A 27,703-nucleotide genomic window follows, 5' to 3' on the forward strand; every position below is an offset into this window, starting at 1 on the left:
AAGAAAACCTACAATGCCCACCTTCTTTGTTTCGTTTTGTTTTGTTTTCTTGCTCATACCAAGAAGCTCCTTTGGTTCTACCCTCTCTTTCTAAACTAGACCTTGCCATTTTTGCTGTGCTCAAGTGGACCTTGGCAAAATATTTTCCTTAACAAAGTTTCTTTTCTCACTAAGGTTAAGTACGATTTTACAGATGAGGAGACTAAAATTAACTACTTTGTCTAAGATTATTGCTAAGACTTGGTGAAGTTAGAAGTTAAATCCACATTTTTATGAATGAGGAGCCCAATATTTAGCCACTATGTTGTGCTTATTTTCAAATTTGTAGATATTTATTAAAACATTCACTTTATACCAGTCTCTGTGCTAAAAGTATCACAATATTTAATCTTCACAACATTGCTAGGTACAATTACTGCCATTTGACAATGAGTTACCCAGGGCAGAGGAATATTAAGTCATTTGCACACCCAATAATAGTAAATTTTAATTTCTACTCTGGGTTTATGGTACTTGGTAAAATTACTAAGCTAATGCAGTGCTCAGAAGTCACTCCTTGTTTGGACTGAACTTGTGAATGTGGGCTCACTCACATCTTCATCTGCAGTAGCATCCCCTCACTTCCTTGTCCTTCCTGTGTGTATAATTTTAGTATTCCAGTTATATAACCAGGATACATGCCAAAGAGTCAAGATAGTACATAAGGGAAGGAAAGCAAAGGGAGAAATTAAGCCAAATTAAGACTTAAGAACTTTAACGCATAGGTTAAGAGGAAGATACATTTTTGTGGGATTTTAAAATATATTTAAGAATGTTTTAGTTCATTTTAGTGAGTTCATCTGAAACGCATGTACATATTTATATAGGTTAGTCATAAGGATAAGAAGAGAAAGATATAAAACTATTAGAGAAAGGAAAATGGTTTTATTTCTTTTTTTAAGTAAAAGTCAAACCCCAAATCCTGTGTTACATGAGCACTTTCATCTCACACAGAATAGCCCTGACATATCAGTGATTTGCTCAGTGATCTAATGAAACATTATGTACATGTACCAAGATGTCCTTTACATTTAGGGTATCTTCTCAAAAGACCTGATTTAGCATTCTAAACAAAGTGAGTTAACATGCATAACACTGTTTTAGCTTTGCAAATTTCTATTCCTTGATTTGATTTTCTCACCATGCAACCATTCATTCAACTGTGCTAGGCACTTTTCTAGGCTCTGGGGTATAAGTCAAATGAGGCTTTTGCTCTTAAGGTATACATTTTCTATGCTGATGCTTTTCAAGCTGATACCTAAAAGATAAGAAAATGTCAGGGACCTGGAGACAAACATTGCAAATAGGGATTATCAGAAGGTAACTCTGGTAGTTTCATTTTCTTTATATAATTCTCACCTGACGCCTGTATGATGTCACGAGACCAGGGAGGGCCTCTGGAGTCTTGGTAGATGCAGCTGAGGGAGGATTTGGCTCTACCACGATTTAGTCTTCCACTACTGACATTTGGGTCTTCAAAGTGGCCCAACAGACTAAAGATTAAATCGTGATAATAAAGAAAATATGATAATAAATGTTTTAAAAAGTTATCACAGAGCTGACTTTGCTTTCTCTTTCTATAATAGTTTCTAAAAAAAATTTGTAATTAGGAAATTTTGAATGAATATCTGTTCATTTCCTAAATGTGTATGTGAAATTAGCATACCTGGTGAACACAGACACATGTGAAATAAGGTTTTGATTCCAAAATGTAATATAAAAATTGGGTGTTTGTCTTCCCCGTTCACCACATATCAATCTCACTTTTTCTCTACCTATCTCATGGGGTGCTTCCACAGTGCTTCTCTTTGGCAGGATCTCACCTAGAATCCTGCTTTCAAGGGATTGGAGAATTTGTCAATCTCCAGGGTTTCTTTTTACAATGCAGGAAGTACAGACAGAGAAAGAATAACGCTGAGCTATCAGTGAAGAATCCAAACAAGAAACATGTAATAAATATTGGAATCATCTTGGAAATGTCCCATAACATCCCATTTCTCAGTTTCCTCTGTAATAGCATATTACATGTAATAACATATTAAACACTAAGGCAAAAGACTAAATAATCCAAAATAGAAGTGGATCCAAAGATCCCCACACATGTTGGGCATGTAGGTAATGGTGACAGTAGAATCCAATGGCGAAGAGCACAGGCTTGGGTGTAGACACATTTGGGTTGCAGTGTTGGCTCTGTTCCATACTAATTATGCTTCAGGGCAGATGACTTCATGTCTCCAGGCTTTGGGCTCCCCACCTGCAAAGAAGAGGTAATAATAGTACCAGCCACAGAGGGTTAGTGTGAGAATTAAAAAGGGAAAGTACAAAAAGGGTTTAGCCCAGTGATTGACACAAAATAAGTGTTTAGTTTATGTCAGCTTTTAGAAGTAACACCACTATGTAAATTCTTCTTCTCTGTGTTTGTGTGGGTCTTGTGTTGTGTGGGTAAAGCATCAGATGTAGCTGTCACCTGCGCAAACATGCAGCTAAATAATAATCCTGGCTATACTAAAGGGACTCAGACAGGTTTATGCTACTCAAATGCCATGATGTGAACAGAAAGCCAGTGGGTGTCCCTTCTATAAAAGCAATGTGTAACAAAAGTAATGGTCCATTGCAAGACTTCGGTCGCTGGGCTGCACTGACTACATTTTTGCTCTGTGTTAGACCTGTAAAATCCTGTCATAGCTGTCTGCTCTGCAAATAGAGTTCAGTCTACTGCCAAACTCCAAAATAAGATGCTCAGTAACCTCATCCCAGCTGTTCACTTCAGTTAGCGTGTGTCAATACAAGTGAGGTCTATTATGGTTCAGTGATTTTCCATCACTTGTCAGTCAGTGCAGCTTTTTCCTGGTTCCCTCTCCCTAGTGGCGCCTGGCCTTCTTAAAGAATTTCTTACCATTTTGCTCAGTTTGTTTCCCTGGTGCCTTCCTTATTTTCCTTTTGAATGTTTCATGAAAAACTGGCAACAAGTCTGAACATTGGCCAGAAGATGAAAGGGAGCAGAAAAATACTCATGGTGCCCCCAAAAGACAGTCTCAAGTCTAACTTTAATCCCTGAGAAACCATTGTTTACTTTCCCAGCAATAATTTAACTCATAAATCTACCAACTTCCCAGCTCACAATTTGTAGACAAAGACATATTCCAAAACAAATTCCTAGATGAGGAAAGACATTTGAAAAATAACACTCAGGACTCATCATTTGGGTGATACCAATTACTACCTGAAGGTCTTGGCCTTATATAAACATGGCAGCCTAGAGCCCATTTCAAAATGACATGTGTAGTTTCTAGAGGCAAGGAGCCAGAGGGTGGCATCCCACAGTTGCCAGAGAGAAGGGCAAGAAAATTCGGAACACATAGGAAGCAAATGTGTTCAGGAGTCCACTGGATTCCCTCAAAGACCACAGCATAAGTATGGAAATTTTGATTTGATACTTTGATTTGATTCTTTAATGATCTTAGATAGTGTAAGATTAGTTTTAGTTAAGCTACTTTAAGTTTAAGAAAACTGAACTTGGAGAAGTTACGGTCTGTCCAAAGTCGCATGCTGAAAATGATGGCACCATTTCCAGTTCTTTAATATTGTGCCAAGGAGAAAGCGACCATCCTTTTTATTTAATTAGCCTAGACAGCAGTATGATTCAATTAAAGCACTGTCCCAGAGCTTCTGTCTACCTCACTTTGCTTTTTGATGACAAAAGGGAATCATCAGAATTGGAAAGCACTGGAACTTAACCTCACATAGCCACTCCCCAGCAGGACCAGAGGAGATGCTGTGGATTGTGAATTTAGATTAATTCTTGGAATTTATCTAGGAAGATCCTTCAGGGGGTATCACCTACCAAATCCAATTGGCCCAAATAAAATAAACTCATACACTACTTCTAACTATCCAGTAATTTTTCTATCATTTACAACTGATAAATCCAAATGTAAAGAAAAATAATCTTTTCAAAAGGAAGTATTTTAAGCTCTGCATAAAATTTTTCTAGCACCATTTAAAAAACAGTAATGGTACCTACAGCAGTAGCCAACAGCTGAAGAAGCTGTCCTTCCTCAGTCCTATATTGGTGGTTGTCTTTTTTAGCGACTCTTCCCCACATGATTTTGGACCCTCTATAACAACATGGTATGAAACATTGTAGGGGATGCAATAAGAATTTACTGGACACCAGCTATATAGTTAGGTATTCTTCTAGGTATTGAAATCATAGTAGCAAATAGAATAGGATCTATATATTCATAGAACTTATATTTCAGAGTTGTAAGACTGACTAAATAAAAAATAAGTATACAAGATAACTACAGTTATTGATATGTGCCATAGGAGAAATAAAATAGTTTAAATGTGATTAGTATGCTTGAAGATGCCTCAGAGATACTTCAACTGAGACCATAAGGATGAGAACAAACCATTATTTGCAGATCTGAGAGCAAAGCATTCCAAAGAATCAAGGTCCCTGAGCAAACATGGCATGTTCAAGGACAAGGGAGCAGGCCACAATGACTGAGGCAGAGTAATTAAAGGAAGAAATATAATGTAAGTCAAAGAAGATGGCAAGACCAGATTATTTCACCACCTGTAGGTCATGATAAAGAGCTGAAATTTACAGTGGTCCCTTGGTATAAATGGAGGATTGGTTCCTTGACCCTTAAAGGCATCAAATCCATGGATGCTCAAGATCCTTGTATAAAATGGTGAAGTTTCTGCATGTAGCCTACACACATCCTCCTATATACTGTAAATCATCTCTAGATTATTTGTAATATCTAATACAATGTAAATGCTATGCTAACAGTTGTACTGTATTATTTAAGGAATTGTAACCAAAAATCAGTACATGTTCAGTACAGAGATGATTTTTTGTTTTCAAATATTTTCAATCTATGATTGGTTGAATCCATATATAATTAATCTGTGGTTACCGAGGGCCAACAATACTTGAAATTTATTTTTAAAGCTATTGGAGAACTTTCATTATAAGAGAGTCCTGGAATGATTTGTGTGTCTGAAAATGTCAGTCAGAAGAAATCACAATTGTTATCCTCAAGGAGCTGATAAACTATGCCACTAACTGTAAGGGAAGACTTGGAAGATGAGTTTCCAGGACTGAATAGAGATTGTGTATCACCCCCATCAGCCTCACCGTCCAACTGGTAAGCCATGTTCCTATCTGTGCCACATGTAGAGTCTAATATCAGGAGTTCAAAAGTGTGGATAAAATTAGCTAGTGTCTTTGAACTCAAGGGAAAATATTCATTACTTTTATTTTCTTTTTGAAATGCAATTACTAACTTTCAGAGAGTACAATAAAATCTTTTCAGTCCCTTCAGAAAGGGCTTGTGTGGTGCAAATCCTGACATCCAATCTTTCATCTATTTGATTGGTGGAAGAGGGAAGGCATAATCCCCTGAGCATTTTACACTCAAAGCAGTCTCTCTTCTTTTGTGTTTGCTGATGGGGAAAATTGAAAAGGAATATTTAAAATTTTTAAATATAGTTAATGAAAAGTCAAGTTATTATTGATGTAGTGTCCTTCATTTGGGAGTTTATCGTATCCACAAAGAACAGAATTTTTGTGGCCAGGATCTCTGGGTTCTTGCAGTCCCCAGAAACCTTGAGCAAACATTTTCACTTTGGACTTGGCTCTGCATAACCAAAATGAAAAAATTGAGACTTGACTTCTTCCTTGCTACACTTTACTTCCAATGATCTGCTATTTCTCCTGTCCTTGAGTAGATTTTAAAGACCATCATGTCGGCAGTGATCATTTGCATTGAGAAACAGAATAGGATAATTGAATTAGAATACTTCAGATAGTCTGGTTTATGGGCGAACAATGTAATATCCTCAGGAGGGCAACCGTTATTAAGGAAATATAAGCAATATTTGTGTGAACTATTTGTATTTTCCATGACTGTTTTATTAACTTACTTTAAGTGTTTGAGCACCTAGGGGCCTATAAGGGAATATTAGACATAATTCAGAGAACTCATGATCTGTCTTGAAGGAAAACAGGAATAGGTGAGAAGTTAAATAATATAGTGCAAGTAGAGGAATGTGATAGTCACCAAGTATTACACAATTAATTATTAAATGAAAAAATGTATAGATAAAATAAATGTAGGAAAAATTGAAATCATAGCCTCTGAGAGGTGAATTCACTTATTTACTCAATTTATTTAATCATCTAACACATTCTTATGGTTTACTTTTTGCCAAGAGCTCTGGTAGGTCCTGAAAAAGTGGTGAGCCAAGACGGTCATGTTGTTGAATGTATGGATGCACAATTGGAATCTCTGGGAGGACTCATACTTGCTGAAATGTCATGTTTTTCCTACCCCACACAAAGATATGCACTAACGACTGTGAACTTAGGTTATCAGAGTTTCCGTGGACTTGTCCCAAGACTTGCGGAATGAGAAAAATATCCAATTATAAGCTATTACTTTTCTTTTTTCCAGTATTCCCTACACAGAATATATATCCTTAATTTAAATGAGTTTGTGGTGTATTTTTGAGACAGGATCTCACTATCTATTTCAGGCTGGCCTTGAACTCACTATATAGCCCAGGATGGCCTCAAACTCATGGCAGTCTTTCTGCCTCAGTCTCCCTAGTGTTGGGATTACAGGTGGATGGCTATCCCCAGCCTTGAACAGATACTTTAAATATAATTGATTAAGCTATTCCATTGCCCTTTGAACATGCATGGTTAAGTAGCAGGTAAGGTAAAGGTAAGTTCCAAGCAAGTAGGTTCCAAATTTCTTTTGGGTCCCTGTATTCCTTCAGCAAAGGCTGCTACCTCACTTTTCTTGTATCATACAAGGGTGCATTTTAATTTAGTAAAAAGACATATACTCATACTGAAGTTAAATTCCCACATTTAAAAGACAAATGAATTTCAGGAGCTACATCTTAGAAGTTTGTCTTAGACCTGTTTTCATTAACTCTATTAAGATGACCTCAGCAGTCATCTTAATTTAGGTGATTATTTGCTAAAAAGTGATAATTTGCTTTCCATTTGAGAGATGGAGGGAGTGGGGAGGGAAAGCAAGGAGAAAAAAAGGAATTAAGATGTCTTAGGCACATGTACCAACTCCACACGAGGAATGTAAACATTACGTACTACAAACATGTACTCTTAAAAATAAATACAATTAAAAATATATACACATAAAACATAAAATTTTTAAAGTCATTATTTGTATAGTGATTGTCTAGCCATGTTTCCCAGTTCTTAGTGACCCATGGAACCCTTAAGTATGTCTATAAACAAAAAGATAATAATTTACCCATTTTCAGAAACGCATTCTGTTGCACCACTTACACTTACATCTTACAGTGACTCCCATGGCAATGTACTCTCATTTGTTGTTCTTGAGGTAGGCACTATGTGGTAATCCAATGGTGAACATTCCACCTTGTAAAGGATCCTCTTCGTTGCAAAGGACAGACACATGAGTAGGCACACAGGCTTCACTGGCTCTCAGCTATTGACATACCTGTTATGTCCAGGCTGGGGGCGAAGCTGCACATCCAGGGGCTCACAATGTGTCCTCAGTACTTGCACACACTCTCTTCATCTCATAGATGATGTTCCTCTGGGCTGGCTCTGTTCTTGGGCAGGTTTCTTCTCATGAGGCCAGGTGACTATGTGCCCCACCAAGCCTACCTCTTTCAGCACTACAAGAAGAAAACTACCATTCCCAATAGTCCTTGAAAGCTCTGTGATCAGATCCTACTGGCCCAGATTGGGCCACTTGCCCATTTCTCCCCCACCCCCACCATTTCTAGACTAGATCCAGACTGTTCCAGAGGGATAAAATATACCTATTTGCCAATCCCACAAGGTTATCCTGGAGCAGTGATAGAGGGTAAAGAGAGGACAGTTTCTTGAACCTCATAACTGATAGGACAAAGAGTAAAAAGGAACTTGAGAGAAAATCAGGGGCAGCACATCAAAGCAATACATGTCTCTATAGAATTTTTTTTCTAAATCAGAGTTACATCATTCTCATTGAGAAGACAGAATCTTTTTAGTGGGGAGATAAAAGCTCAAAATTCATCATTTGGCAGAACCTGAGATGGAACGTATGTCTTCGGACTTCTAGTTCAGTTAACCCTTCATAAGTGTTTCTCTCTTTTTTTTTGATTAAATTATTTTATTGGTACATTTTAGGTGTACAATATGTTTACATTTATCATTGGGTGCTTGTACCTGTACATGATGTATCTTGGTTCTTATTTTTTCCCCATTACCTATGCTCCCTTCACCCCCCTCCACCCTTCCCTATTTACAAAGACTTTGTCTCCTTTTTTTTCTTTTCTCAGAATTTTTCCTTTCCCTTCTTTCCTTTCTCCTTCCTCTCCCACTTCCCCTACCCATTTGGACCTTTTCTTCCTATTTCAAATTACAAATGCTGGTGGGGTTGTGGGGAGAAAGGAACCCTTCTCCATTGTTGGTGGGAGTGCAGACTGGTGCAACCACTCTGGAAATCAGTATGGAGATACCTCAAAGAATTAGGACTAGAGGTCCCATTTGACCCAGCTTTTCCCCTGCTGGGTATCTTCCCAAAAGAATTAAAAGAATCATACCACAGTGATATATGTGCACCCATGTTTATAGCCACACAGCTTGTAATAGCTAAAGCTCTGAAACAGCCCAAGTGCCCATCAACTGGAAACTGGATAAAGAAGATGGGGGTTTTTATAAAATGGAGTACTACTCAGCCATAAAGAAAGAGAAACTAGAGACATTTATAGCTAAATGGATTCATATTGAGGACATACTCTTAGGTGAAATAAATAGGACACACATCTGTGAATACTGAATAGTTTCTCTAGTGTGAGAAAGTGAAAGTGTAAATAAGGATTAAAACAATTAAAAACAAATGTTTCTCTTTTTAAAGTTAATCACATAATTTATAAAACCCAGCCAAAGTGAAAATGTTGACCCCTTGTTCAAAAATTATTAAGCATCTTAAGATGACCACAGCAGAACATTAAACAAAAACCACAGTTCCCCACCACACACACACACACACACACACACACACACACACACACACACACACACAATACAGCCGACCCTGGTCAGCCAGCACATTTTTCTTAGGTGCAGTACATAACATTTGTCAGAGTACAGCCATACAAAGAATTAGAAGGTCATACATTGAGTTCTGCCCAACTTTGAATTTAGGGTGGAAATGGAAGACTCACACAGATACAGAGAAACATAGAATGGCTTTGGAGAGCCACATAAGGCTGGACTCTCTCTCATGTGAATAGATCTTCAATAAGCGTGAACATTATCATGGGCTAAATGAATAGGGGTAAAAATTCTATAAAGAAAGAAAAGATAGTCCCATTCATTCCACATTGGCTAGGTTCCAAAACCAGTGCTGGATTAAGTTCTTGCTGCCATATATGCCTTCAAGACATTTTTAAAGGTTCCAAACCATGTCCTTTACCCACTGACCTAGGGTCATTGGTTTGGGTGTTTTTATTTGTTTGTTTTCTTTACTTTTTTGTTGTTTTTGCATATCCATTTGTTATGAACTGAGTTGTATTTACCTTCAAATTCATATATTGAAGCTCTCTCTTATTTCAGAAAAAAAGCCTTTATGGAGATAAAGTTGAATAAAATCGTAAGAGTGGAGCACTAAGCCAATAAGATAGGTGCCCTTGTGTATTAGTCCGCCTTTCTGTTGCTGGTTCAAAATACTTGAAATCCACAGCTTAAAGAAGGAAGTTTATTTGGCTCAGAGTTTCAGAGGATTCAGTACATGGTTAGCTGTCTCCAAGGCAAAAATGACATGCCAGAAAGGAAACCTGCTCAACTCATAGAAGCCAGGAAGCAGAAAAAAGAAGAGGGAGGAGTAAGGAACAAGAATACATTTTTCCAGTTCATACCCCTAGTTGCTCAATCTCTCCAACCAGACCTTACCTCCTAACAGCACATTCAGCTACAAATTCATCAGTGCATTAACCCACTGTGAGTATAACTACATTACAACTCAATCACTTTCCAAAAGCCCCACCTACAAACACACAAGACTATTTGGGAGACATTTTAGATGTAAACATAACATCTTATAAAAATAGCAAGAAACACCAAAATATACATGTGCAAAGCAAAGACAATGTAAGGACAGGGAGAAGAACTCTACCTGCAAGGCAAAGAGAGGCCTAACAACAAACCAATCTTTCTGGCACCTTGATCTTAGAATTCTAGCTTCCAGAGCTGTGAGAAAATAAATTCCTGCTGTTTAAAACACCCAGACTGATTTTTTGGGGACACCTCTAGTAAAGTAATAGAACACCCGATAAATAGCTGTATATGAATAAGAGGAATAATTAGAGGACCTGTGTAATCCAGAAAAGATTTAAGTAAGTATATGAATTATCTGGGAAAGAAGTTGTTCAAATAGGAAGAGAGCAAGGTAGGATGGTACTGGAAATGGAAAAAAGAGAAAAGGGATTTTTTTCAAAATGGAGAATTGAAGGAAAAATGGAAACAGAACTTTTGTAAATACAGAAGGGAAGAAAGGCTAGAGGGAGGGGAATGGAAAAAAAAAGAATTAAGATATATTAAGATATAATATCATGTACAGGTACAAATTTCCCATGGTGAATGTGATCATTATGTATGGCAAGCAGGCACTAATAAAAAGTAAGTTTTCAAAAAAAGAATTATTTAGCACAGGAGTTTTCTTTGTGTATCCCTAGGAGGAAAAACCTAAGGCCAATAATTGGAAATTACAGAAAAGTAGATATTGAGTCAACATAAGAAAGACCTTCAAAAACTAGACTTTATTATTATAATTCCTTTAGGGAGAATATGATCACAGACTTTTACAATTTAAGAGCAGTTCAGGAAATCCAATTGCAGGGAAAAGCCAGAAAGCAGAGACTGATCAGACAAACGCTCAAAGTGCAAGTCTTCTTTGGAAACAATAAGGAAGGAAGATCTGCCTGCACAGTATGATTACTCCAAGGCATTCTAAAGAACCCATCCTTTCTGAAGTTCAGGGAAGAAATGTGGATAATAAATCAACTTGCAAAGAAATTTTCAGAGCTAAGACTGAACTACAAAATCATGGCTTAAACTAATTATAAGGGAATTTTTAGTGAGATCATTTTCAAGTGAGAAGGGGAAAAAGAAATGGAAGGAGGGGGAAAGAGGGAAGGGAAAAGAAAGAAGAAAAGAATTGAAGAAAACAATGGAAATAGAACTTTTGCAAATGAGAAGGGAACAAGAGTTGGAGCAAAGAAGGCTGGGAGGAGAAGGAGAAAAAAATTAAGATGTATTTTGTATATGTACACACAATAAATGTAATCATAATGTACTGAATACACATACTAATAAAAATATTTTTAAAAGCATAACTCAAGTACTTGGAACAATTTTTCATTGTTCTATATTTGGTATACATTTTATTAAATTGTTGATAATGAGAACTCACTTTATTGCATTGTGTGAATAAATTTTCACAAACACTTGCTACTGGGATATTTCCCTGAGGGTACTTAGCTGTTAATCCTAACGCTCAAGTGGAAACTGCTGCTATCAGAGGAAGTACTATTAATCCATCTGGTAATAAGGAACAGAGTAGAGGGTACAATCCAAAAAGAAATGAGTTCCCCTCCTTAGAATTTGCTTCAACCATTAATGCAACTAAAAATACACATTTACCACTATCAATGAGTAATGGAAAAAAAAATAGCTACAAGAACTTGAAGAATAGAGAATTATTTCAGGTGAAGCTACATTTTACCTTCAAGTCACTTGGATTAATTTCATTGTCACTTACTCTAGAAAGTACAATTAATACAACTTCCATTTTTTTCTAACATTCTGTCAAATCCTCTAGGCAGGTCATCACTGTCCAATAGATGCAATGCCAGCCACACAGGTAATTTTCTTTTTTTTAACAGCCATATTAAAAAGAAAAAAGTGAAATTGTGGTAATTTATTTTACTTGACCCAATATACACAAAATATTGTCATTTCAATATTATCAGTACAAAAATTTCCAATGAAATATTTCACATTTTTAAACTAACTCTTAGAAATCTGCTGTGTGTTTTGCACTGACAACACAACTCATTTTACAATACCTTCATTTCAAATACTCTCTAGCCACATGTGCCTGAGGCAGGACAGAGTAAGAGCAGTAGGTATACATACCTTCTAAAGTTTGTTCTGTGACAAGCCTATTAGGATTATATATATGTAATTTTGGAAACTCTATGCATGAAATATGTTATAGTTATATACTCTAAACAAAAAGTACAAGTCAGGATGAGATAGACAAATACATTCTTAACATTTTTATCTATTGGTTACTTCAAAATTTTTCTATCTCCAAGCACAGTGGGGCACACATGTAATCTCAGCTACTTAAAAATCTGGGGCAGGAGGATCACATGTTCAAAGCCAGCCTGGACAACTAAGTAAGACTCTGTCTGAAATTGAGAATAAAACATTTAAAAAGGGCTAGGGATATAGCTCAGTGGTACAGTGCCCCTGGACTTAATCCCCAGTACCATATACACAACCTTTTATTAACAAATACAGTATGATAAAATAAACATTTGAAAAACTTAATTTAACCATTTTAATGTGTATTTCAGCAATCCAAGGGTCTGTCACTAAATTTTGTTTATTCCAAACCTTAGTTATTTTGTTTTTGTTTTTGTTTTTTTACAAAGGTATGTATTGTTTGTATTTACATCATCTGCCCCATCACCAACCCCCACCACATATCATGCCTCCATGGGATCAGTGAAAAACCATTTAAGAGCCCAGATTTCAAGGATCCTCCCTGTGGTCAATCAAACAATAATGAACATCTCTTATTTTGCCTGAGAAAAAAACAACACACAGACACGTGTACAAAGTCCCCCTTCTCCTGATAACAGTACTTCATTTTTCTTTAAGCAACCTTCTCTCACCCCGTCCTAAATCCTCAGACCTTTTTTCCTAGAAACTAGTACATGCCATAGGCCTGGCCATTTAGAGCATTCCATCCCTCAAGAGACAGGGACAAGATCTCAGTTGGGCAATAACACTCTGCTTGGAATTACTGCAATAAGGAAATCCTTTCTCATTGGCTTACCAGGCTAGAAATATGGGAGCCTGGAGCTACTGCTGCTTCTCTCTACCATGAGGAAGGAGCCCTTCCTCCTGAGAATGAGGTCAACACAGAAGAAAACTAAGCTGGGAGTTGCAGCTGAGAAAACTGAATCCCGGTAAGATCATTTGTGTCTGAAGACAGATACTTCCAGACTTTTTAATTATGTGAGCCATTAAAATCTCCCTTTTAACTTAGATCACTTTGAGTTGGACTTTCTGCCACTTGTAACCAGATTGACGGCTGATTCAGAGATCTGAGATCAAATGAACTAAACTATAGTACACACCCTTCCTACTTTGTCTTCTTCGCCATAAGTAGAGTTTGGTTTAGAAGAATACAGTGAAAAAAAGATCCTGCCTCCATGGGTGCTAAGGATGAATCCAAGCAGATGTTGGTGGGCATAACCTAGCGAAAGGCATAACTCGGTCACTTCAGGATCCTGATGTTCAGTTTTTGCTCGATGTTCATCTTCTCTAAGGACTTGGTGAACTCCGAGAAGGATACAGCCCCATCTCCATCTTCATCGACCTCCTGCACTGTGTAGTCTGCAGTGCTTTCTGACTGCTCTTCAGTAACCTGGACCCCAACCATCAGATGGAGAACCTATAACATCTCGTGCCTGGAGATCTTTCCATCCCATCCAGGTCAGACCTGAAACTCAAAGCGAAGTTTGTTCATTCTGCTGTTGAAGGGCACCAGTTGCTTGGGGTCTCAAATTCCTGGGTCCTCCTCATCCACAGGTCGAAAAATGAGCTAGGACCCTGACAAAGCCTGAGAAATCCACTCGGTGATTCCCATCTGGGAAGAAGCTATCTATGATGTGGTCTCCTAGGGGGTTCATGGCTAGCGCCCCAATCTGCTGGAGATCCGGGGGCTCAAGTAGCCCTTGTTGTTCCTGTCCAGTGCCTGGAACCGGTGATAGAGACAGAGCAGGCTGGCTTGCGAGAAGCTCGCCATGGAGTGGGAGCTGCGAGCGCCCATGGCAGACCGATGCATGGCGCGGCAGGCCCAGGCGTCCACTGCTGCCCAATGGCACGGCCACCCCAGTGGCCCCAGGGCCTAAACCTTAGTTTTTTAATGGCTGTCAAACTGAAAAATATATTTCCTGGAGATAAATAGATCTAAATTAGAGTATATTATTAGCTGAACTTGAAATCATGATGCTTACTTTTCATTCCCATCCACATCCACCAATTATGTGAAAGTCTTGATAATAATTTGGCAATTTCTACTTCCTTGATTTCAGTGATTCTTTCAGTTTTATTCTTATGTTTCAGCAAATGTATTCAAAGCTTACTGAATACTTTTTTATGAATATTTATAATGTGACTGGAAAATTCTGTGTGTCAGGCCTTAAGGAGAACCATGATGGTGTTTTTCCCCTCCAGAAAACAATACCTTTGCCTTTGAGAAATCCCTTTACTTGGATTTGGACATGATATGTGACGTGCTTCCAACAAACTAAACATGCCAAGTGTATGAGATGTCATTCTCATGCTTGTTTGTTATTTAAGACTGTGTTACGGCTTGTGTCTAGATGTCCCCTGAAGCTTCATGAAGTCATATGTGGGCTTTTTCAGAGGTGGCTGAATCTGGAGTGACACTGGGATTAAGGGTGTGTGATTAGTAAATTAGTTCACTGATTGGTTTGGGAGGATTCAGGGTGCCCCACTCTGGGTGTGAGTGCTACCTGCCATAAGGGCAGGCAGCCTGGATAAAAATATAAGGGATAGAAAGAGGGCTAGTGTGGTCCTTGTTGCTTGTAGCTGGCTTGCTTGGTGCCTTCCACCTTCTGCCTGCCTGCCATCTTCTTTTCCTCCTCTGCAATGCCCCTATTTTGCCACCCTACCTTGGAGCCAGCTGATTATGGCTGAAACCTCTACAAACCATGAAGCAAAATAAACCTCTCCTCCTTTAACTTTGGGTGTTGGGTATTTTGTCTCAGCAAGGAGAAAAGTAACTAACACAGACTCTGAATATACTGCAGGGGAGACTCTTGAGATCTAGAGGAAGTATGTGGTGTTGGAGAGGCCCACAGGAAGGAACTATGGGTCATCTTTAGGAGCTACAGCAGCTTCTAGATCTGCAAGTGGCTTCCAGCTACCATCCAGCAAATAGCCTGAACCCTCTGTCATATAGTCACAAGGAAATAAATTCTTCAACAACTTGAACAAACTTGGGAGCAGATTGTTTCCCAGTTGAGCCTCCAGATAAAAGCAGAGTCCAGCTGAGACCTTAATTGCAGCCTTGTAAGACCCTAGGCAGCAGATACTATAATGTACCCACACTTCTGACCTAGGGACACTGAGATAATGAATGTTTGTTGCTTTCAGCTGCTAAATATCTAGTGATTTGTTTTAGCAATAGAAAACTAATATACTCTGCTTCTGATTTTTAAAAGCAATCAGATAGGAGACTTTTTAGAGGTGGCACATCATCATGTTGCACTACAGAGTCAAACAACAATGGAAACATTTTCAAATATCTATTTTTCCAAATGTTCTATCTAAAATAAGAATTTGTTTTGTAAAACATCCTTCCCCACACATTATTAAAATGTCAATTTTACCAGTGAAGGGATAGATTAAGTATGCTTATATCAAAAAATTTCTGCTTAGTTTAGTAAATTTAAACTAATGGCCCTTGTCATTACAGAAAAAATCAGCAAATTTTGCACATTTATATTTTTATAAAAGAAAAAATATATAAATTTCCCAACTCTTTTAGTGAATCTCTGAGTGGTAAAAAACAATGGCGTCGTTGTCTTCCTCCTTCTTATTACAAAGTAGCATATAGACTCCACTATATTTCCTAAAGTCTTGATTTTGGAAATTTTTTCTATTTTTAAAATCAAGCACATCAATATAGCCACTTGTGCTTTTTGTAGTTATAACTTCTTGTCTGTATTACCTATGAACAATACAATAAATGAATTCCAAGTTTGGTGTTATTTATATAAAATTACTCAAGAAACTTTAAAAAAAAATTCTTCACAGGAGCCACTCTTTCTATAAGTAATATATTTCCTCATAAAAGATTTTAATTATAGAGATTATTCACTCTCAAAAGCATAACTTCTTTTATCTTGAATTTGATGATATATCAGAAAAATGCAATTCTTTGTGTAATTTTGGAATATAATCTAGCAAATAACACGTATTAAAAGATGCTAGAAACATCTGTACTTTCACCTCACTGTCAAACAAAATTCTTATTCTGTGTCATCTGTTGAAAAAATCATTTCTTCCCATCTTCACTGTTTTTCCTACATAATTCTCTAGAAGTATTTTGCTACAAAGAAATGTTTTCTAGCTTGTCACTATATGTTTTCAACCATACCACATCAGGCAAAACAACTCCCCCTCCTACGGTATATGTTGTTTTGTCTTTGACCAACACATCACATGAGAAGTGTCAGCATAAAAGAGTAAGATACCAAGCCACACAGGTTAACATTAAAAGGAAGTTTGTTTCTCTCTTATGTAAACAAGTTCATAAATAGACAGCCCAGATTGATAGATATCTACATGGTCTTCTCTCTTTGCTGTTCTACCATCATTAGCATATCTTAGATTCCAATGGGATGGTTCAAGTTCATTCTTACACATCTATATTCCAGCTGGGATAAGCAACCTCTGACACAATGATCCCTGACTCTTGATCTTCATACCCTTAACGCTCTTCCAACCCCTGAGTCTGGGCTGGACCTAATGACTTCTTTGTAACAAAAGTAATAGAATGTTGTGTCCATGATTTGGTTATAAAGTTTGTGTCATCCATCTTGCTAGTACTCTCTCCTTTGCTGGCACCACCCCAACCCCTTCTGACCCGCTTGCTTTGATGGTGCAAGCTACCATTTTGAGAGCTTCCCTATGGAGAGGCCCATGTGGCAAAGAATTAAACATGCCAAAGAGATAAAGGTGCCCAGTGAGGACAAGAAGCTCTCTATCCAACTGCCACATGGCAGTGAATCCTGCTGAACAATGACTAAGTTTGGGAATTGAAGCCTTCCCTCTTGGAGCCTTGGGATAGCTATAGCCTAGCCAATACCTTAATTATAGCTTTTTCAGACTCTGAGCTAGAGGATTTAGCTAATCCATATCCAGATTTTTGGAAATTATGATAGGGTAAATATTGTTTAAGACACTAAAATTGTAGGGTCAATTTTTATGCATAAGAGATATCAATGGAAGGAGAAAGAAGAAAGCTGTGTCCTCTTCCCTTTTAGGGATGTTTACAGGAGCCCAAGGGCATTTGTATTCATATCTTACTTGATAGAATTCAGTCATGAGGTCATACAGCTGCAAGGGAGGCTGGGGAATACCTTTTTATCTGTATGGTAATAGTCCCTGATAAACACTGGGGATCTGTTATGGAAAGGGAGAAAGGAAAGGGAGTTGGAAATTGGCATAAGTAATCACCTCTGACAAAGCTATTCAGAACCCTAAAAGAGGCTTCTAAACATCATTAACCTCAGGCAATTGTGGCACATCCCCAGCCGTCTTTTATTTTTTATCTTATGATAAGTTCCCACTAAGTTGCTAAATTGTCCAAACGGGGCTTGAACTTGCAATCCTACTGCATCAGCCTCCAAGAGTGCTGGGATTGCAAATGTGCCACCATGCCCAGGTTAGGAAAAATTCATAAATTCTTGGACTAAGCATAATATGGCTATAAAGATTGCTTTGAGATCACACAATTTGTCTTCATATTCTGGATCCATAGTTTTAAATGGTTTTTAATTATTTAACAATAATGTTGTACTACCTAAGCTAATCTCGTAATGTATAATTAAACATATTATGGCCAAGATCATAATTAATAATGTTTATAAATTTATATTTCAAATCGCTTTCTTGACAATTTTGAAGGGAAATTCTATGTTAGGACTTTGTCTTCTTAGGCTGCTGTAACAAAATGCCATAGACTATGTGGCTTAAACAACAGAAATTTATTTCCTCACAGAACTGGAGTCTGGCAATCTGAGCTCAGGATACCAGCATGAGTTCTGCTAAGGTCTCTCTTCCTGGCTTCCTGACAGCTGTCTTCTCTTTTTGTCCTTGCATGGGAGAGAGAGAGATTGGTTTCTGTCTTCCTCTAATCATAAGGCCACAGTCTAATGACTTAGAGCCCTATGGTTATGACTTTATTTAATCGTAATTGCCTCCAAAATGCCTTATCTTTTGATAATGTCATATTGTGGGACAGGGCTGTCATATGTGAATGGGGGGGCACAATTTGAACCATAGCAATGATCCTAATTTTAAGTGTTAATAAAGAGTTTATACCAGCACTACCAGAGATGATGGGTAGCCATTTTCTTGTTCACTTACATTTGCATTAGGCATTTTCTTCATACTTCCTGGAGCACTTCATTACAGCCACTCATCTTTCCTGAAGGCAAACAAAACTCACAGTCATAAATCTGCACCAAGCTCTGCTTTCTTCATGTTATGGGGCATCTTTTATGCTTCTTTCATGATACCTTAAAGTCTATACATGACATAAAACCATGTCAATCTGTATACTAGAGAAGCTTAATACATTTTTACTTACAGATGCATAGGCATTCCAATATGCTCTTTGTCCACCTCAAAATATTAAGAAGGAGCACTTCATTTTGGAGGACACTGTTATGATTGTATTTGGCTTCTATAATGGAGTCTAGGGATTTTTCAGGAGGTCCAGACCCTTCTGAAATTTTATACAGAATTTTGAATAGTGCCCAAAATGGTAACCAATAATATCTGTTTCACTGGATTATTTAGAGTTTGAAATGAGGAAATTAGTTTAAAAATGTTAGCCCAATTCACAACGCAAAGTAAGTGCTCTACAAATGTTAGCTCAAAATAAATAAGCATGCTCCTCACTATCACTGTCAACCAATGCTAAGGGAGATAGTTTGGCAATTTGACATTTTACTAAAATCCAGCTTAAGGGAATGATCAGACTGCTTCTTTAATGATCACAGTGTTCTGAGTGTGAGGAAATACAAGAAGTTTCTATTGCTATTAATGACACAATATGGGTTAGATTCCCATAAAAAGCCTCCTCTTTTGTTTAAAGTGTATTATTAATCAACTGTATTGCTCTTGGACTTTGCTACATGCTGGCCATACAGTGATGAACAGGAAAATGTGGCCTTGTTTTCCAGGGCTTTCTTTATCCTTATTCTGGATAGGGAAACAAACACAGTGCTAAACTAGAGGAAGGCAAATCTCTGTTTCATGGAGAACAGCCTTGGCAGGCTTCTTTGAGGAGGTAGAATTTAAACTGAGACATGAGAGAAAAAAAATGAATGATGCAAAAGTTTAGGGAACTGTGTGGGCAAAGCCATATGGCTGGAAAGAGCTTGGTGTTTTTGAAATTGTTATACCAGCATAGCTATGACATAGTAGATGAGAAGGAGAGTTATATAAGATGAGGATGGAAGAAGAAAGGTAGAAATAGATTATCCAGAACCCTTGTCATTTATTTTATATGTAATTGGAAACCATTGGGAAGGCTTCTTTTAAAAGATCCCTTTTGATTCTACATGGAGAATGGCTAAGAGGGAGACACAAATGGATGAAGTCATCCAAGTGAGAGGTAACAATGTCTCAGACAAGGGCTTTGCCAATTGAGATGGGAGTGGTAGACAGATGGGAGCTACTCTTAGAGATAAAATTGACAAGATTTCCAGTTGGCTTGATATGAAATGTGAAGAAAAGCAAGAATCAAAGGAGACTATCAAGATTCTTGGTTGAATATGATGTGGATGGTGGTACAATTTACTGATATGAAGATAACTGAGTGCTACTAGAAATAGATTTGGAATGGAATACCAAGAGTTCCATTTTGCTTATATTAAGTGTGAGATGCTCATGGGACACACAAAGAGAAAAAATGCTAAAGTCAAAATGAAGATGTGAGTAAAGCTTAAAAGAAAGATTTTGACTAAAGATATAAATTTAGGTCCATAGCCTAGTATTTAAGTCCATTGGAACTGATAAAGTACCCTCTCCCTACCCCAGAGATAGAAAGTGAAAAGGTAGCCAGGGCTGAGCCCCAAGGACCATCAGATATACAGATGTATTAGACATGAGAAGTTAGTGGTTATACTAAGAAAGAGTAGCTAATGAAGTAGAAGCTCTATCAGGAGATGACAGTATCATGAAATCCAAGAGACGAACACATGTCTGAAAGGAGAGAATGCTATGCTTAATGCTGCTAAGAGATTAACTACAATAAGGACATTACTTTGGCCAAATGGAAATTACCAAAGACCTTGACAAGTAGTTTCAGTGGCTAAATCTGAAGTAGCCACTTTGATAATTAAGAGTAAAATCAAGATTAGAAACTGCTGTCAGTATGTCTAAATAACTCTTTTGTGAAGTTTATGTAAAAGGTACTACAGAGATGGGGCCATATCTAGAAGAATATGTGAGGTCAAGGGAAAGATTTTGCTTTGTTCTTTGTTGACTTTATGATGGAAGATATGGGAATGTGTTTATGGAGAAAAATGAACCAGTACAAAACAGAGAGACCAGTGGAAGGAATCTGGAGCAAATGGACCAGGGCTAGTTTTGAGAAGAGGAACACAATACCCTCTGGGATGGAGGGAATTAGGAGAGGGTTCTAGACTGCAAGTATAGGTCACATTGGTCTTTCAGTTGTTGAAAGAAGGGGCAGTTTTCCCTGGTAGCTTCTAATTTCTCAATGCAGCATGAGGGGAGGTTATGGGAAATGGAGAAAAGAATGTGTGAGGCATGAGCAAATGGGAGAAGTCACAAAATAATTTTCAGCAAATGAGAAAACAAGTCTTCTTGAGAAGCAGTAGGATTATTGGAGGGCATTGAGCACCTAATGGAAGTATAATATGAATTAAAGTGACGATATCTTACTTTGTGAGTTTATCTGGTAACACTCATCTGCTCAACTATAAAGCTGGACAAGACAGATTATGTTCTCTTGAGTTGATGTTCATCCAGGAGAAGATGGAGAAGGGAATGATAGACAATGGGGCTAAGTGGATTTGTAAGGGAGTTACTACAAAGGTGGATGATAGATTCGATACCAAATAAGATGGTAAACGAGGCCAAAAAGAGTCTTGGGGAGAGGGGGGGAAATGTTATATGGTGTGAAGGTACCAAAATATGAAGAGACTGACCTTAATCAGATGACAAGCCAAAAGCTCAAATAACAAAATGGTTAGGTTTGCCTGTTCAGTGCTATGCACCTGGTTTGGATTTTTCATTGCAGCAATTGGCTCGAACATTTGCTTATTATCTCACATAATCATATCAGTGCTTGTTTAAAAACAACTAAAATATTTGGCATTTCCCAGTCACTTCAAAATGAAGCCTTCACTTCTGTTATATGAGCAGTTCCTCTGAATTACAACCCCTTTCTTTGCTCACAGAGAGCATTTAATTCAAGAACATCTCAGAGTAATTCATTTTCACCTTTTCTCCTTAATGATTAATATGGAGAACTGACCGACTAGGCACTTTACTCCCACACAGGCTCATCCAGGGTATCTTACCTCATTAGCCCATTTACAGTCTCAGGCAGCAAATAAAGTGCTTGAGGCATGCTGATGAAAACACACCTGTGACTAGCATCCAAATTAAGCCTCCAGTGCCATATGGCTTGCTTCTTAGCATAAATCATCCATAACCAAGCAAATGCTTTGGAGGTCAACAAGTTTACATCTGTTTTTACTGCATAAGACAAATGAAAGTAAGGATGATTTGATAATTAGTTATTTCTCAGAACTTATGTTTTTATAATCTTCACGACCTAGACCTCATTCAAAAAATAGAGGACTCAAAACTTACTGATAAATATAAACATCACTTTGAGTGCGGTCTTACTCAGTCACTTTAAGTCAGAAGTCCCACTCTTGCACCATGCTGTTGTATCACATAAAAGTCATCTTCAGACACCCATGGTCTTCACCCTGACTTCATCCTTTCTTTTGCTCCCCATATGTCCTTCCTTCTTTCTTTTGTCTGACATCCAGCACAACTTACTTGGCTTCTCTGATAGTCATATTTCCCATTGCTAGAACACAATAACTGACATCCACAACTTAAAAAGAAGTTTAATATGGCTCACAGTCTTAGAGGATTTAACCCATGTCCAGCTGGCTCCAAGTCAGAAACATCATGGCGGAAGAATGTGGCAAAGCAAAGATGCTGGATTCACAGTGGCCAGGAAGCAGAGCAGGGGATCAGTGCCCGAGAAGGCGGGAAGGACTGGATATAGTACTCCAGGTTGCACCTCTGTGATCCTCCCAGACACAGACAGATGTGTGCTCCACTAATCTTCTGGGTGTCTCTTAGGCCAATCAAGTTGACACAAGCATAACAATCACAGCTTCCTAATTTTTTCTTTTCTCCTCAGTCTGAGTCCAATTCTCCTTCCAATTATCTCAGGTTTTAGACATCATAATAAATATGTCCTTTCTGGCTTGAAGTGGTTCCTGGAAACTCAGCTGTTGGCATAGGACTTCAGAAGTGTCACATATTCTGGGTATACCTTGACCATAAGTGTGGAAAACATGTACTTTGTGGAAACTTTTAGTGAGTCACTGAAATAACAGGTAGCAAGTTTTGCATGACTTCCAGGGATCAGTCTTCTAGATGTTGCCTATCTGTCCTTAAGAAGTTTCTAAAATAGTTCCTGCTACACAGAAGCCACTCAACAAACAGCTAAGTTCATTGTAATAATATGTAACAGGTACTATTTACTGTATGGCAATTATTCTCATAAGTAGAATTGTTGTGTGATTTATGTACTTTAGCCTTCAAAACTGTAAAACTGAGAAAGATACTATTATACCTCTAATTATTATGCTAATATGGTAGATAGAGAGGTTTTGACTAAACCTGCTTTTGCATCCCTTCTGGCCAGTGAGAAGATGAGTTTTCAGACAGTTCTGAGTCTAATTATTGCAATAATAGCATCTCTTGATGATTCTGATCAGTAAAACAAACACTAGAATCTGAGATCAGGCCAAGTATTTAAGAAGCAGAGAGCCACCATTCATAGTTGATTTGCATTGAGCACTTTATATAAGCCAGGCCCCAATCAGGCCTTTTGTAGCAGAATCTCATTAGCCTTTGCCATCTCCTCTTGAAATTGTTCTTCAGTTTTAAAATGAATCAAGTGAGGCTCCAAGAAGTAACTCATACAAAGTTACTTAGCTAGTAAGTGGGGGAGCTAAACTCAAATTTGGGTCAATCTGGCTCTAAAGCCATTGTTCTTAGCCATTCTGTTTTACTAAAGAAGTGATATTTCATACTGTCAAGTTATATATCAGAACTACCTCATCCTGAACTTGTATAATAGCTCAGTTGCCGAAATGCCTACCTAGGTAACTGCTTTATTCTACATTCTAGTTGGATCAAAGTTGAAACATTGATTTAGAAATTGTCTCACCAGTTAACAGCTCCCAAATGTGTCAATTCTCAGAAAAGAGAGGAACAAGTTTTTCCTCGTACAAAAGAATCCTCCTCCACAGTGGAAACGAGGCCATTGCTTGACCCTTCTCATTGATTTGTCTGAATTTCCCTTCCACTTTGAAAATGAGTTGTTTGGGAACTGAGATGACTGAAACAAACTCTAAACCTTTGTTAGTAAAAGAAAGGAAAAGGCAATCAACGGAGATCTTAGGAAAGGCATTTCATGGCCACCAGAATCCTCTTGCCAATCTGTCCAATTCCAGTCCTTGCTTTCCTTGACCAACCAACAGATCGTTCTCCACTTTTGTACTTCCACACATATTTGAATACAAGTGTATTAAGGGACATCATTACTATTTATTGGATGTTTACTCTGTGCTGAGCTTTTCGTTGAGTGAGACAGGAAACTGGCTCTCTGGCCCAGGTATATCTGTAAAGCCCTGGCCGGGATTTAGCTCAGTGGTTTCGCCACCTGCTACACAAGCGCAAGGACCCGAGTTTGATCCCCAGTACAAAAAAAAAACAACAACAACAACAAAATAGGACCGGGGATTTAGCTCAGTGGTGCCATCGCCTGCCTTGTAAAGCCCTCAGGGGAAAAAGAATGGGTACAGAAATATTTGAGCATTAATTGAACTTCAGGTTACCAGTTCTTCATATTCATATATGACTTCAAAATATTTTTTAAAAGCCCTACATTAGCCCAGTGGCAAATATCTCTGTCCTTCTTCCAGAGCATTAAATTCCTCAGTAGCTAAGAAAGGCTGTCCTCAATATTTTATTACTTCTAGTCTAGAAAGAAACCAGTTTAAAAAAACAGAAATAGTATGTGTGTGTCAGAAGGAGAGGGAAACATAATAAAAAGTGATGGAATCTACAACCAGGGCATCTATTTCTCTTAAAGAAAATTATTTTGCTAACAGAATAAGTCTTCAGATACCTTTTTAGTTTCCTTGTGTTGATAGTAAGCAGTGCTTACCTCCATATCTTCATTCTTTTACCAGTAGGGACTACTTTGGAGTTGTTTTGCAAAATTAAGTGATTATGAAATTGTTCCAAACAGCCAAAGTGGTTTTGGAATTTTTAATTTATCCTACTATGGCCTAATACAGAGAAGTTATATCTAAGGGTATTGGAGGAGGGGCTCTGTTGCTCTAATACTTACATATTTGCTTTATATTTTTCAAGAAAGAATGATTTCATCACAACTGACAGTAGCTTTCCCAGTGTATCCTTATTATAACCACTGTTTATTATATCTACCATGACTACTTATAAAGCAGGCTCTCAAAATAGTTAAGATTTATTGAGTGTTTATTATGTGGCAACCCTCTCCTAAGCCCTTTACACATGTTAAGTCCCCATTTCACCAATGAGAAAAGCAGAGCTCAAAGAAGTTCAGTAATCTAGATTGTAAGGGGGTAGTGCTGGTATTTGAATCCAAGTCTCTCTGACTCCAGAGTCATTGGGCTTTATCTCCATAGGGATGTTTGGAAGAAAAAAGCCCTCTTTTTAAAAAGCAGACTCATGCAAAGAATCCTATGCAAGCATCAATTCATACAGTGCTCACAGTGTACGCTCGAGACAGGAAATGGGATGATGAGAACCAGATGGACTCATAAGAGCAAGTTTCATGAGCAGCCCCACAGGGGTGGAGGGGAAATGGCTCCACAGACAGCAGAGTTTGTGCCTGAATGCACAGCATTGCTCCTCACTGCTCTACACTACTTTAAGTCTCCTTTGGAAAATATTTGCCCAGAGCAGTTTCAGGTAAGGATGAGGTTAGTGTCTTTTTTTCTGTTCAATCTTAGCCAAGAAGCAATGCTCCTTGTGTTCTCATGAACACACTATGATATCCAAGTGAGCCTGTCTCTAACAGAAGACCATTTTTAAGAAAGATATGCTGTCATGTGTCACTTAATGACTAGGATACATTCTGGGAAATGTGTTGATAGAAATTTAATCATATGAACATCATAGATCATACTTATGTGGGATGGGTCAATCACTGGATGTGGTCTCTTAGAGACATGATAAATTCAAGATATATGAAGCGTATGCCAAGATAACACAACATACTGTTTTACAGTGAATTTATTTCTGTAAGTAAAATGACCACACTCTAATAATAAAAATGTCCTAAATATATAAATTAGTCACATAATTGTTATCATTATTATTATGTTCTGAATCTAATTGAATGTGCCATGCTTTTACATGATTGGCAGTGCAGTAGCTTTAGTCTCACCAGCTCCACCTCAAATCCCTAAGTAATATATTGTGCTACAATGTTACAAAAGCTATGCACACAGAGGTGGAAGAATTTTTCAGTGCAGTTATAATTTTGTGGGACCACTAAAGTACATTCATTGCTGCCCAAAATGTGGTGTGGTGCATGACTATATTAGAAAAAACCAGGTTGGGAGAATCTTATTATGTTAATATGTAATAACCTTTTACTTCAACAATTTAAATATAAAGGTAGCTTGTGGGAAGTAGCTAATGACTAAGGTAATAATGATGGCTGGCATTTGCTGGAATCCCTACCCTTATGAATTCACCCAGGGAATCTGCAGTACAATCCCAGGCAGAGGCTACTAGTATTCCCATTTCACAGATGAGGAAACTGAGGTTTATGAAGGCTATGTGGGTGTAGTGCAGGTCCACACACTAATATATGGCAGAGCTGCGACTGGAAGCCAAAAGATTTTAGTTTTTGGAACCACAGTCTTGAGCACAAGCTGTATCACAGAGTCTGTTTCCTGAATACTGTGAAACTAAAAATTCATCTTGGTGAGATCACGAGGCCGAGTGCCCACTTGGAAAATGGGAGCACGGGGCCACAAGGGGCTGCTTATTACTAATTTTCACTAATTTCCTTTTCAAATATTGCCTAAATATACAGAGAAGTCCCCTCAAATGTACATATTATTCATGCATCATGATGCTTGAATTAATTATTTAGTGGATTGAACAAATTATTAAAACAGACCACTGGGTCTCTGGTTCCATACGTTTATGATGTTAACAGTTATCAGTGAGTGCTAAAGCATCAGGTTGTGATTATCATCCCTTAGAGAAAAGAAAGAGCACCAGAAGTGAGAACCTTCCCAACCCCAACTCCACGGCATATCTTCAGATTGGCATTTTTGCAGTTTATTTGCAAGAGGTGTTTATGAGAACTCTGTTGCCCAAATTAGCTTAGCAGAGTGTCTTGGTATATTCACATGTCATCCAGTCACTAAGAGAGATTTCTGTGCCTAACACTGGGCAGGGCACTTTGGCACACCCTCCCCACCAAACAACCCAGTACTTAACGCTTTACAGACGCATTTTCCATTTAGTGTAATGCAGTCCTCAAAACAGCCTTTTCAGGTAATTGCTGTGTGTAACCTCTTTTCCAGAGGAGAAAACTGATACTCAGGGAAGCTAACAAATGACCTTAGGGTGACAGCCTTGTAAGTGACAGATCTGAGACTAGGTGATCAAAATAAACTGAATTTTTAAATTTAAAAAATTTAAAATTTATTACAGTAAAAGATATATTGTCGTTAATCTCTATCAAAATATTCCCACTTCCCACACACTTATCCCATCATTCTTGCCACTTTCTGAAGTAGCTCTGAAAGTTATCTTCCATGAGTATCTTTATTTAAGCTGTCATGGCCATCATGATATCCTGAATTTGTTTAAAACATTTATGACAATTTCTGTCAAGCTAATGTGTCCTCATCCACTTTATTCTCCACATCTGGCACTTGTGCAACTTCTGAATCTTCCCTAGTCAAAATGACCATGAAAGATAAACATTTTGAATTGATTCAGGACTTAGAGGCAGCCAGAACAGCACAACTAAAGACATTCGCAAAAGAGGACTTCCAGAACTGCTTCGGAAAGTTATAAGAACAATGGGATAAATGTGTTGGAAGTGAGGAGGAGTATTTTAAGAGGGATTAATCACAAAGTGTCTTTTACCATAATACTTTTTAAACATTTTTAAATATTTTATTTTAAAAACACAACTCATATAAACCTGATCTGTGTGCCTTCCATGTCTGTACTCCTCTCACC

General features: G+C 37.9%; 1 long non-coding RNA gene and 1 pseudogene across 2 annotated transcripts in view; one reads left to right on the top strand and one right to left on the bottom strand.

Moving 5' to 3' along the window:
• The window catches only part of LOC147826684 (uncharacterized), a 64,319-nt gene that overhangs the window by 21,400 nt on the left and 15,216 nt on the right, over positions 1-27,703 (top strand). The window lies entirely within an intron of this gene.
• On the bottom strand, positions 13,611-14,207 carry LOC101701998 (calcineurin B homologous protein 2 pseudogene; annotated as a pseudogene).

The sequence above is a fragment of the Heterocephalus glaber genome, unplaced genomic scaffold, assembly GCF_053883595.1.
Source record: "Heterocephalus glaber isolate CG9 unplaced genomic scaffold, H.glaber_assembly_v1.0 deba00001463, whole genome shotgun sequence".
Taxonomy (NCBI): Eukaryota; Metazoa; Chordata; class Mammalia; order Rodentia; family Bathyergidae; genus Heterocephalus; species Heterocephalus glaber.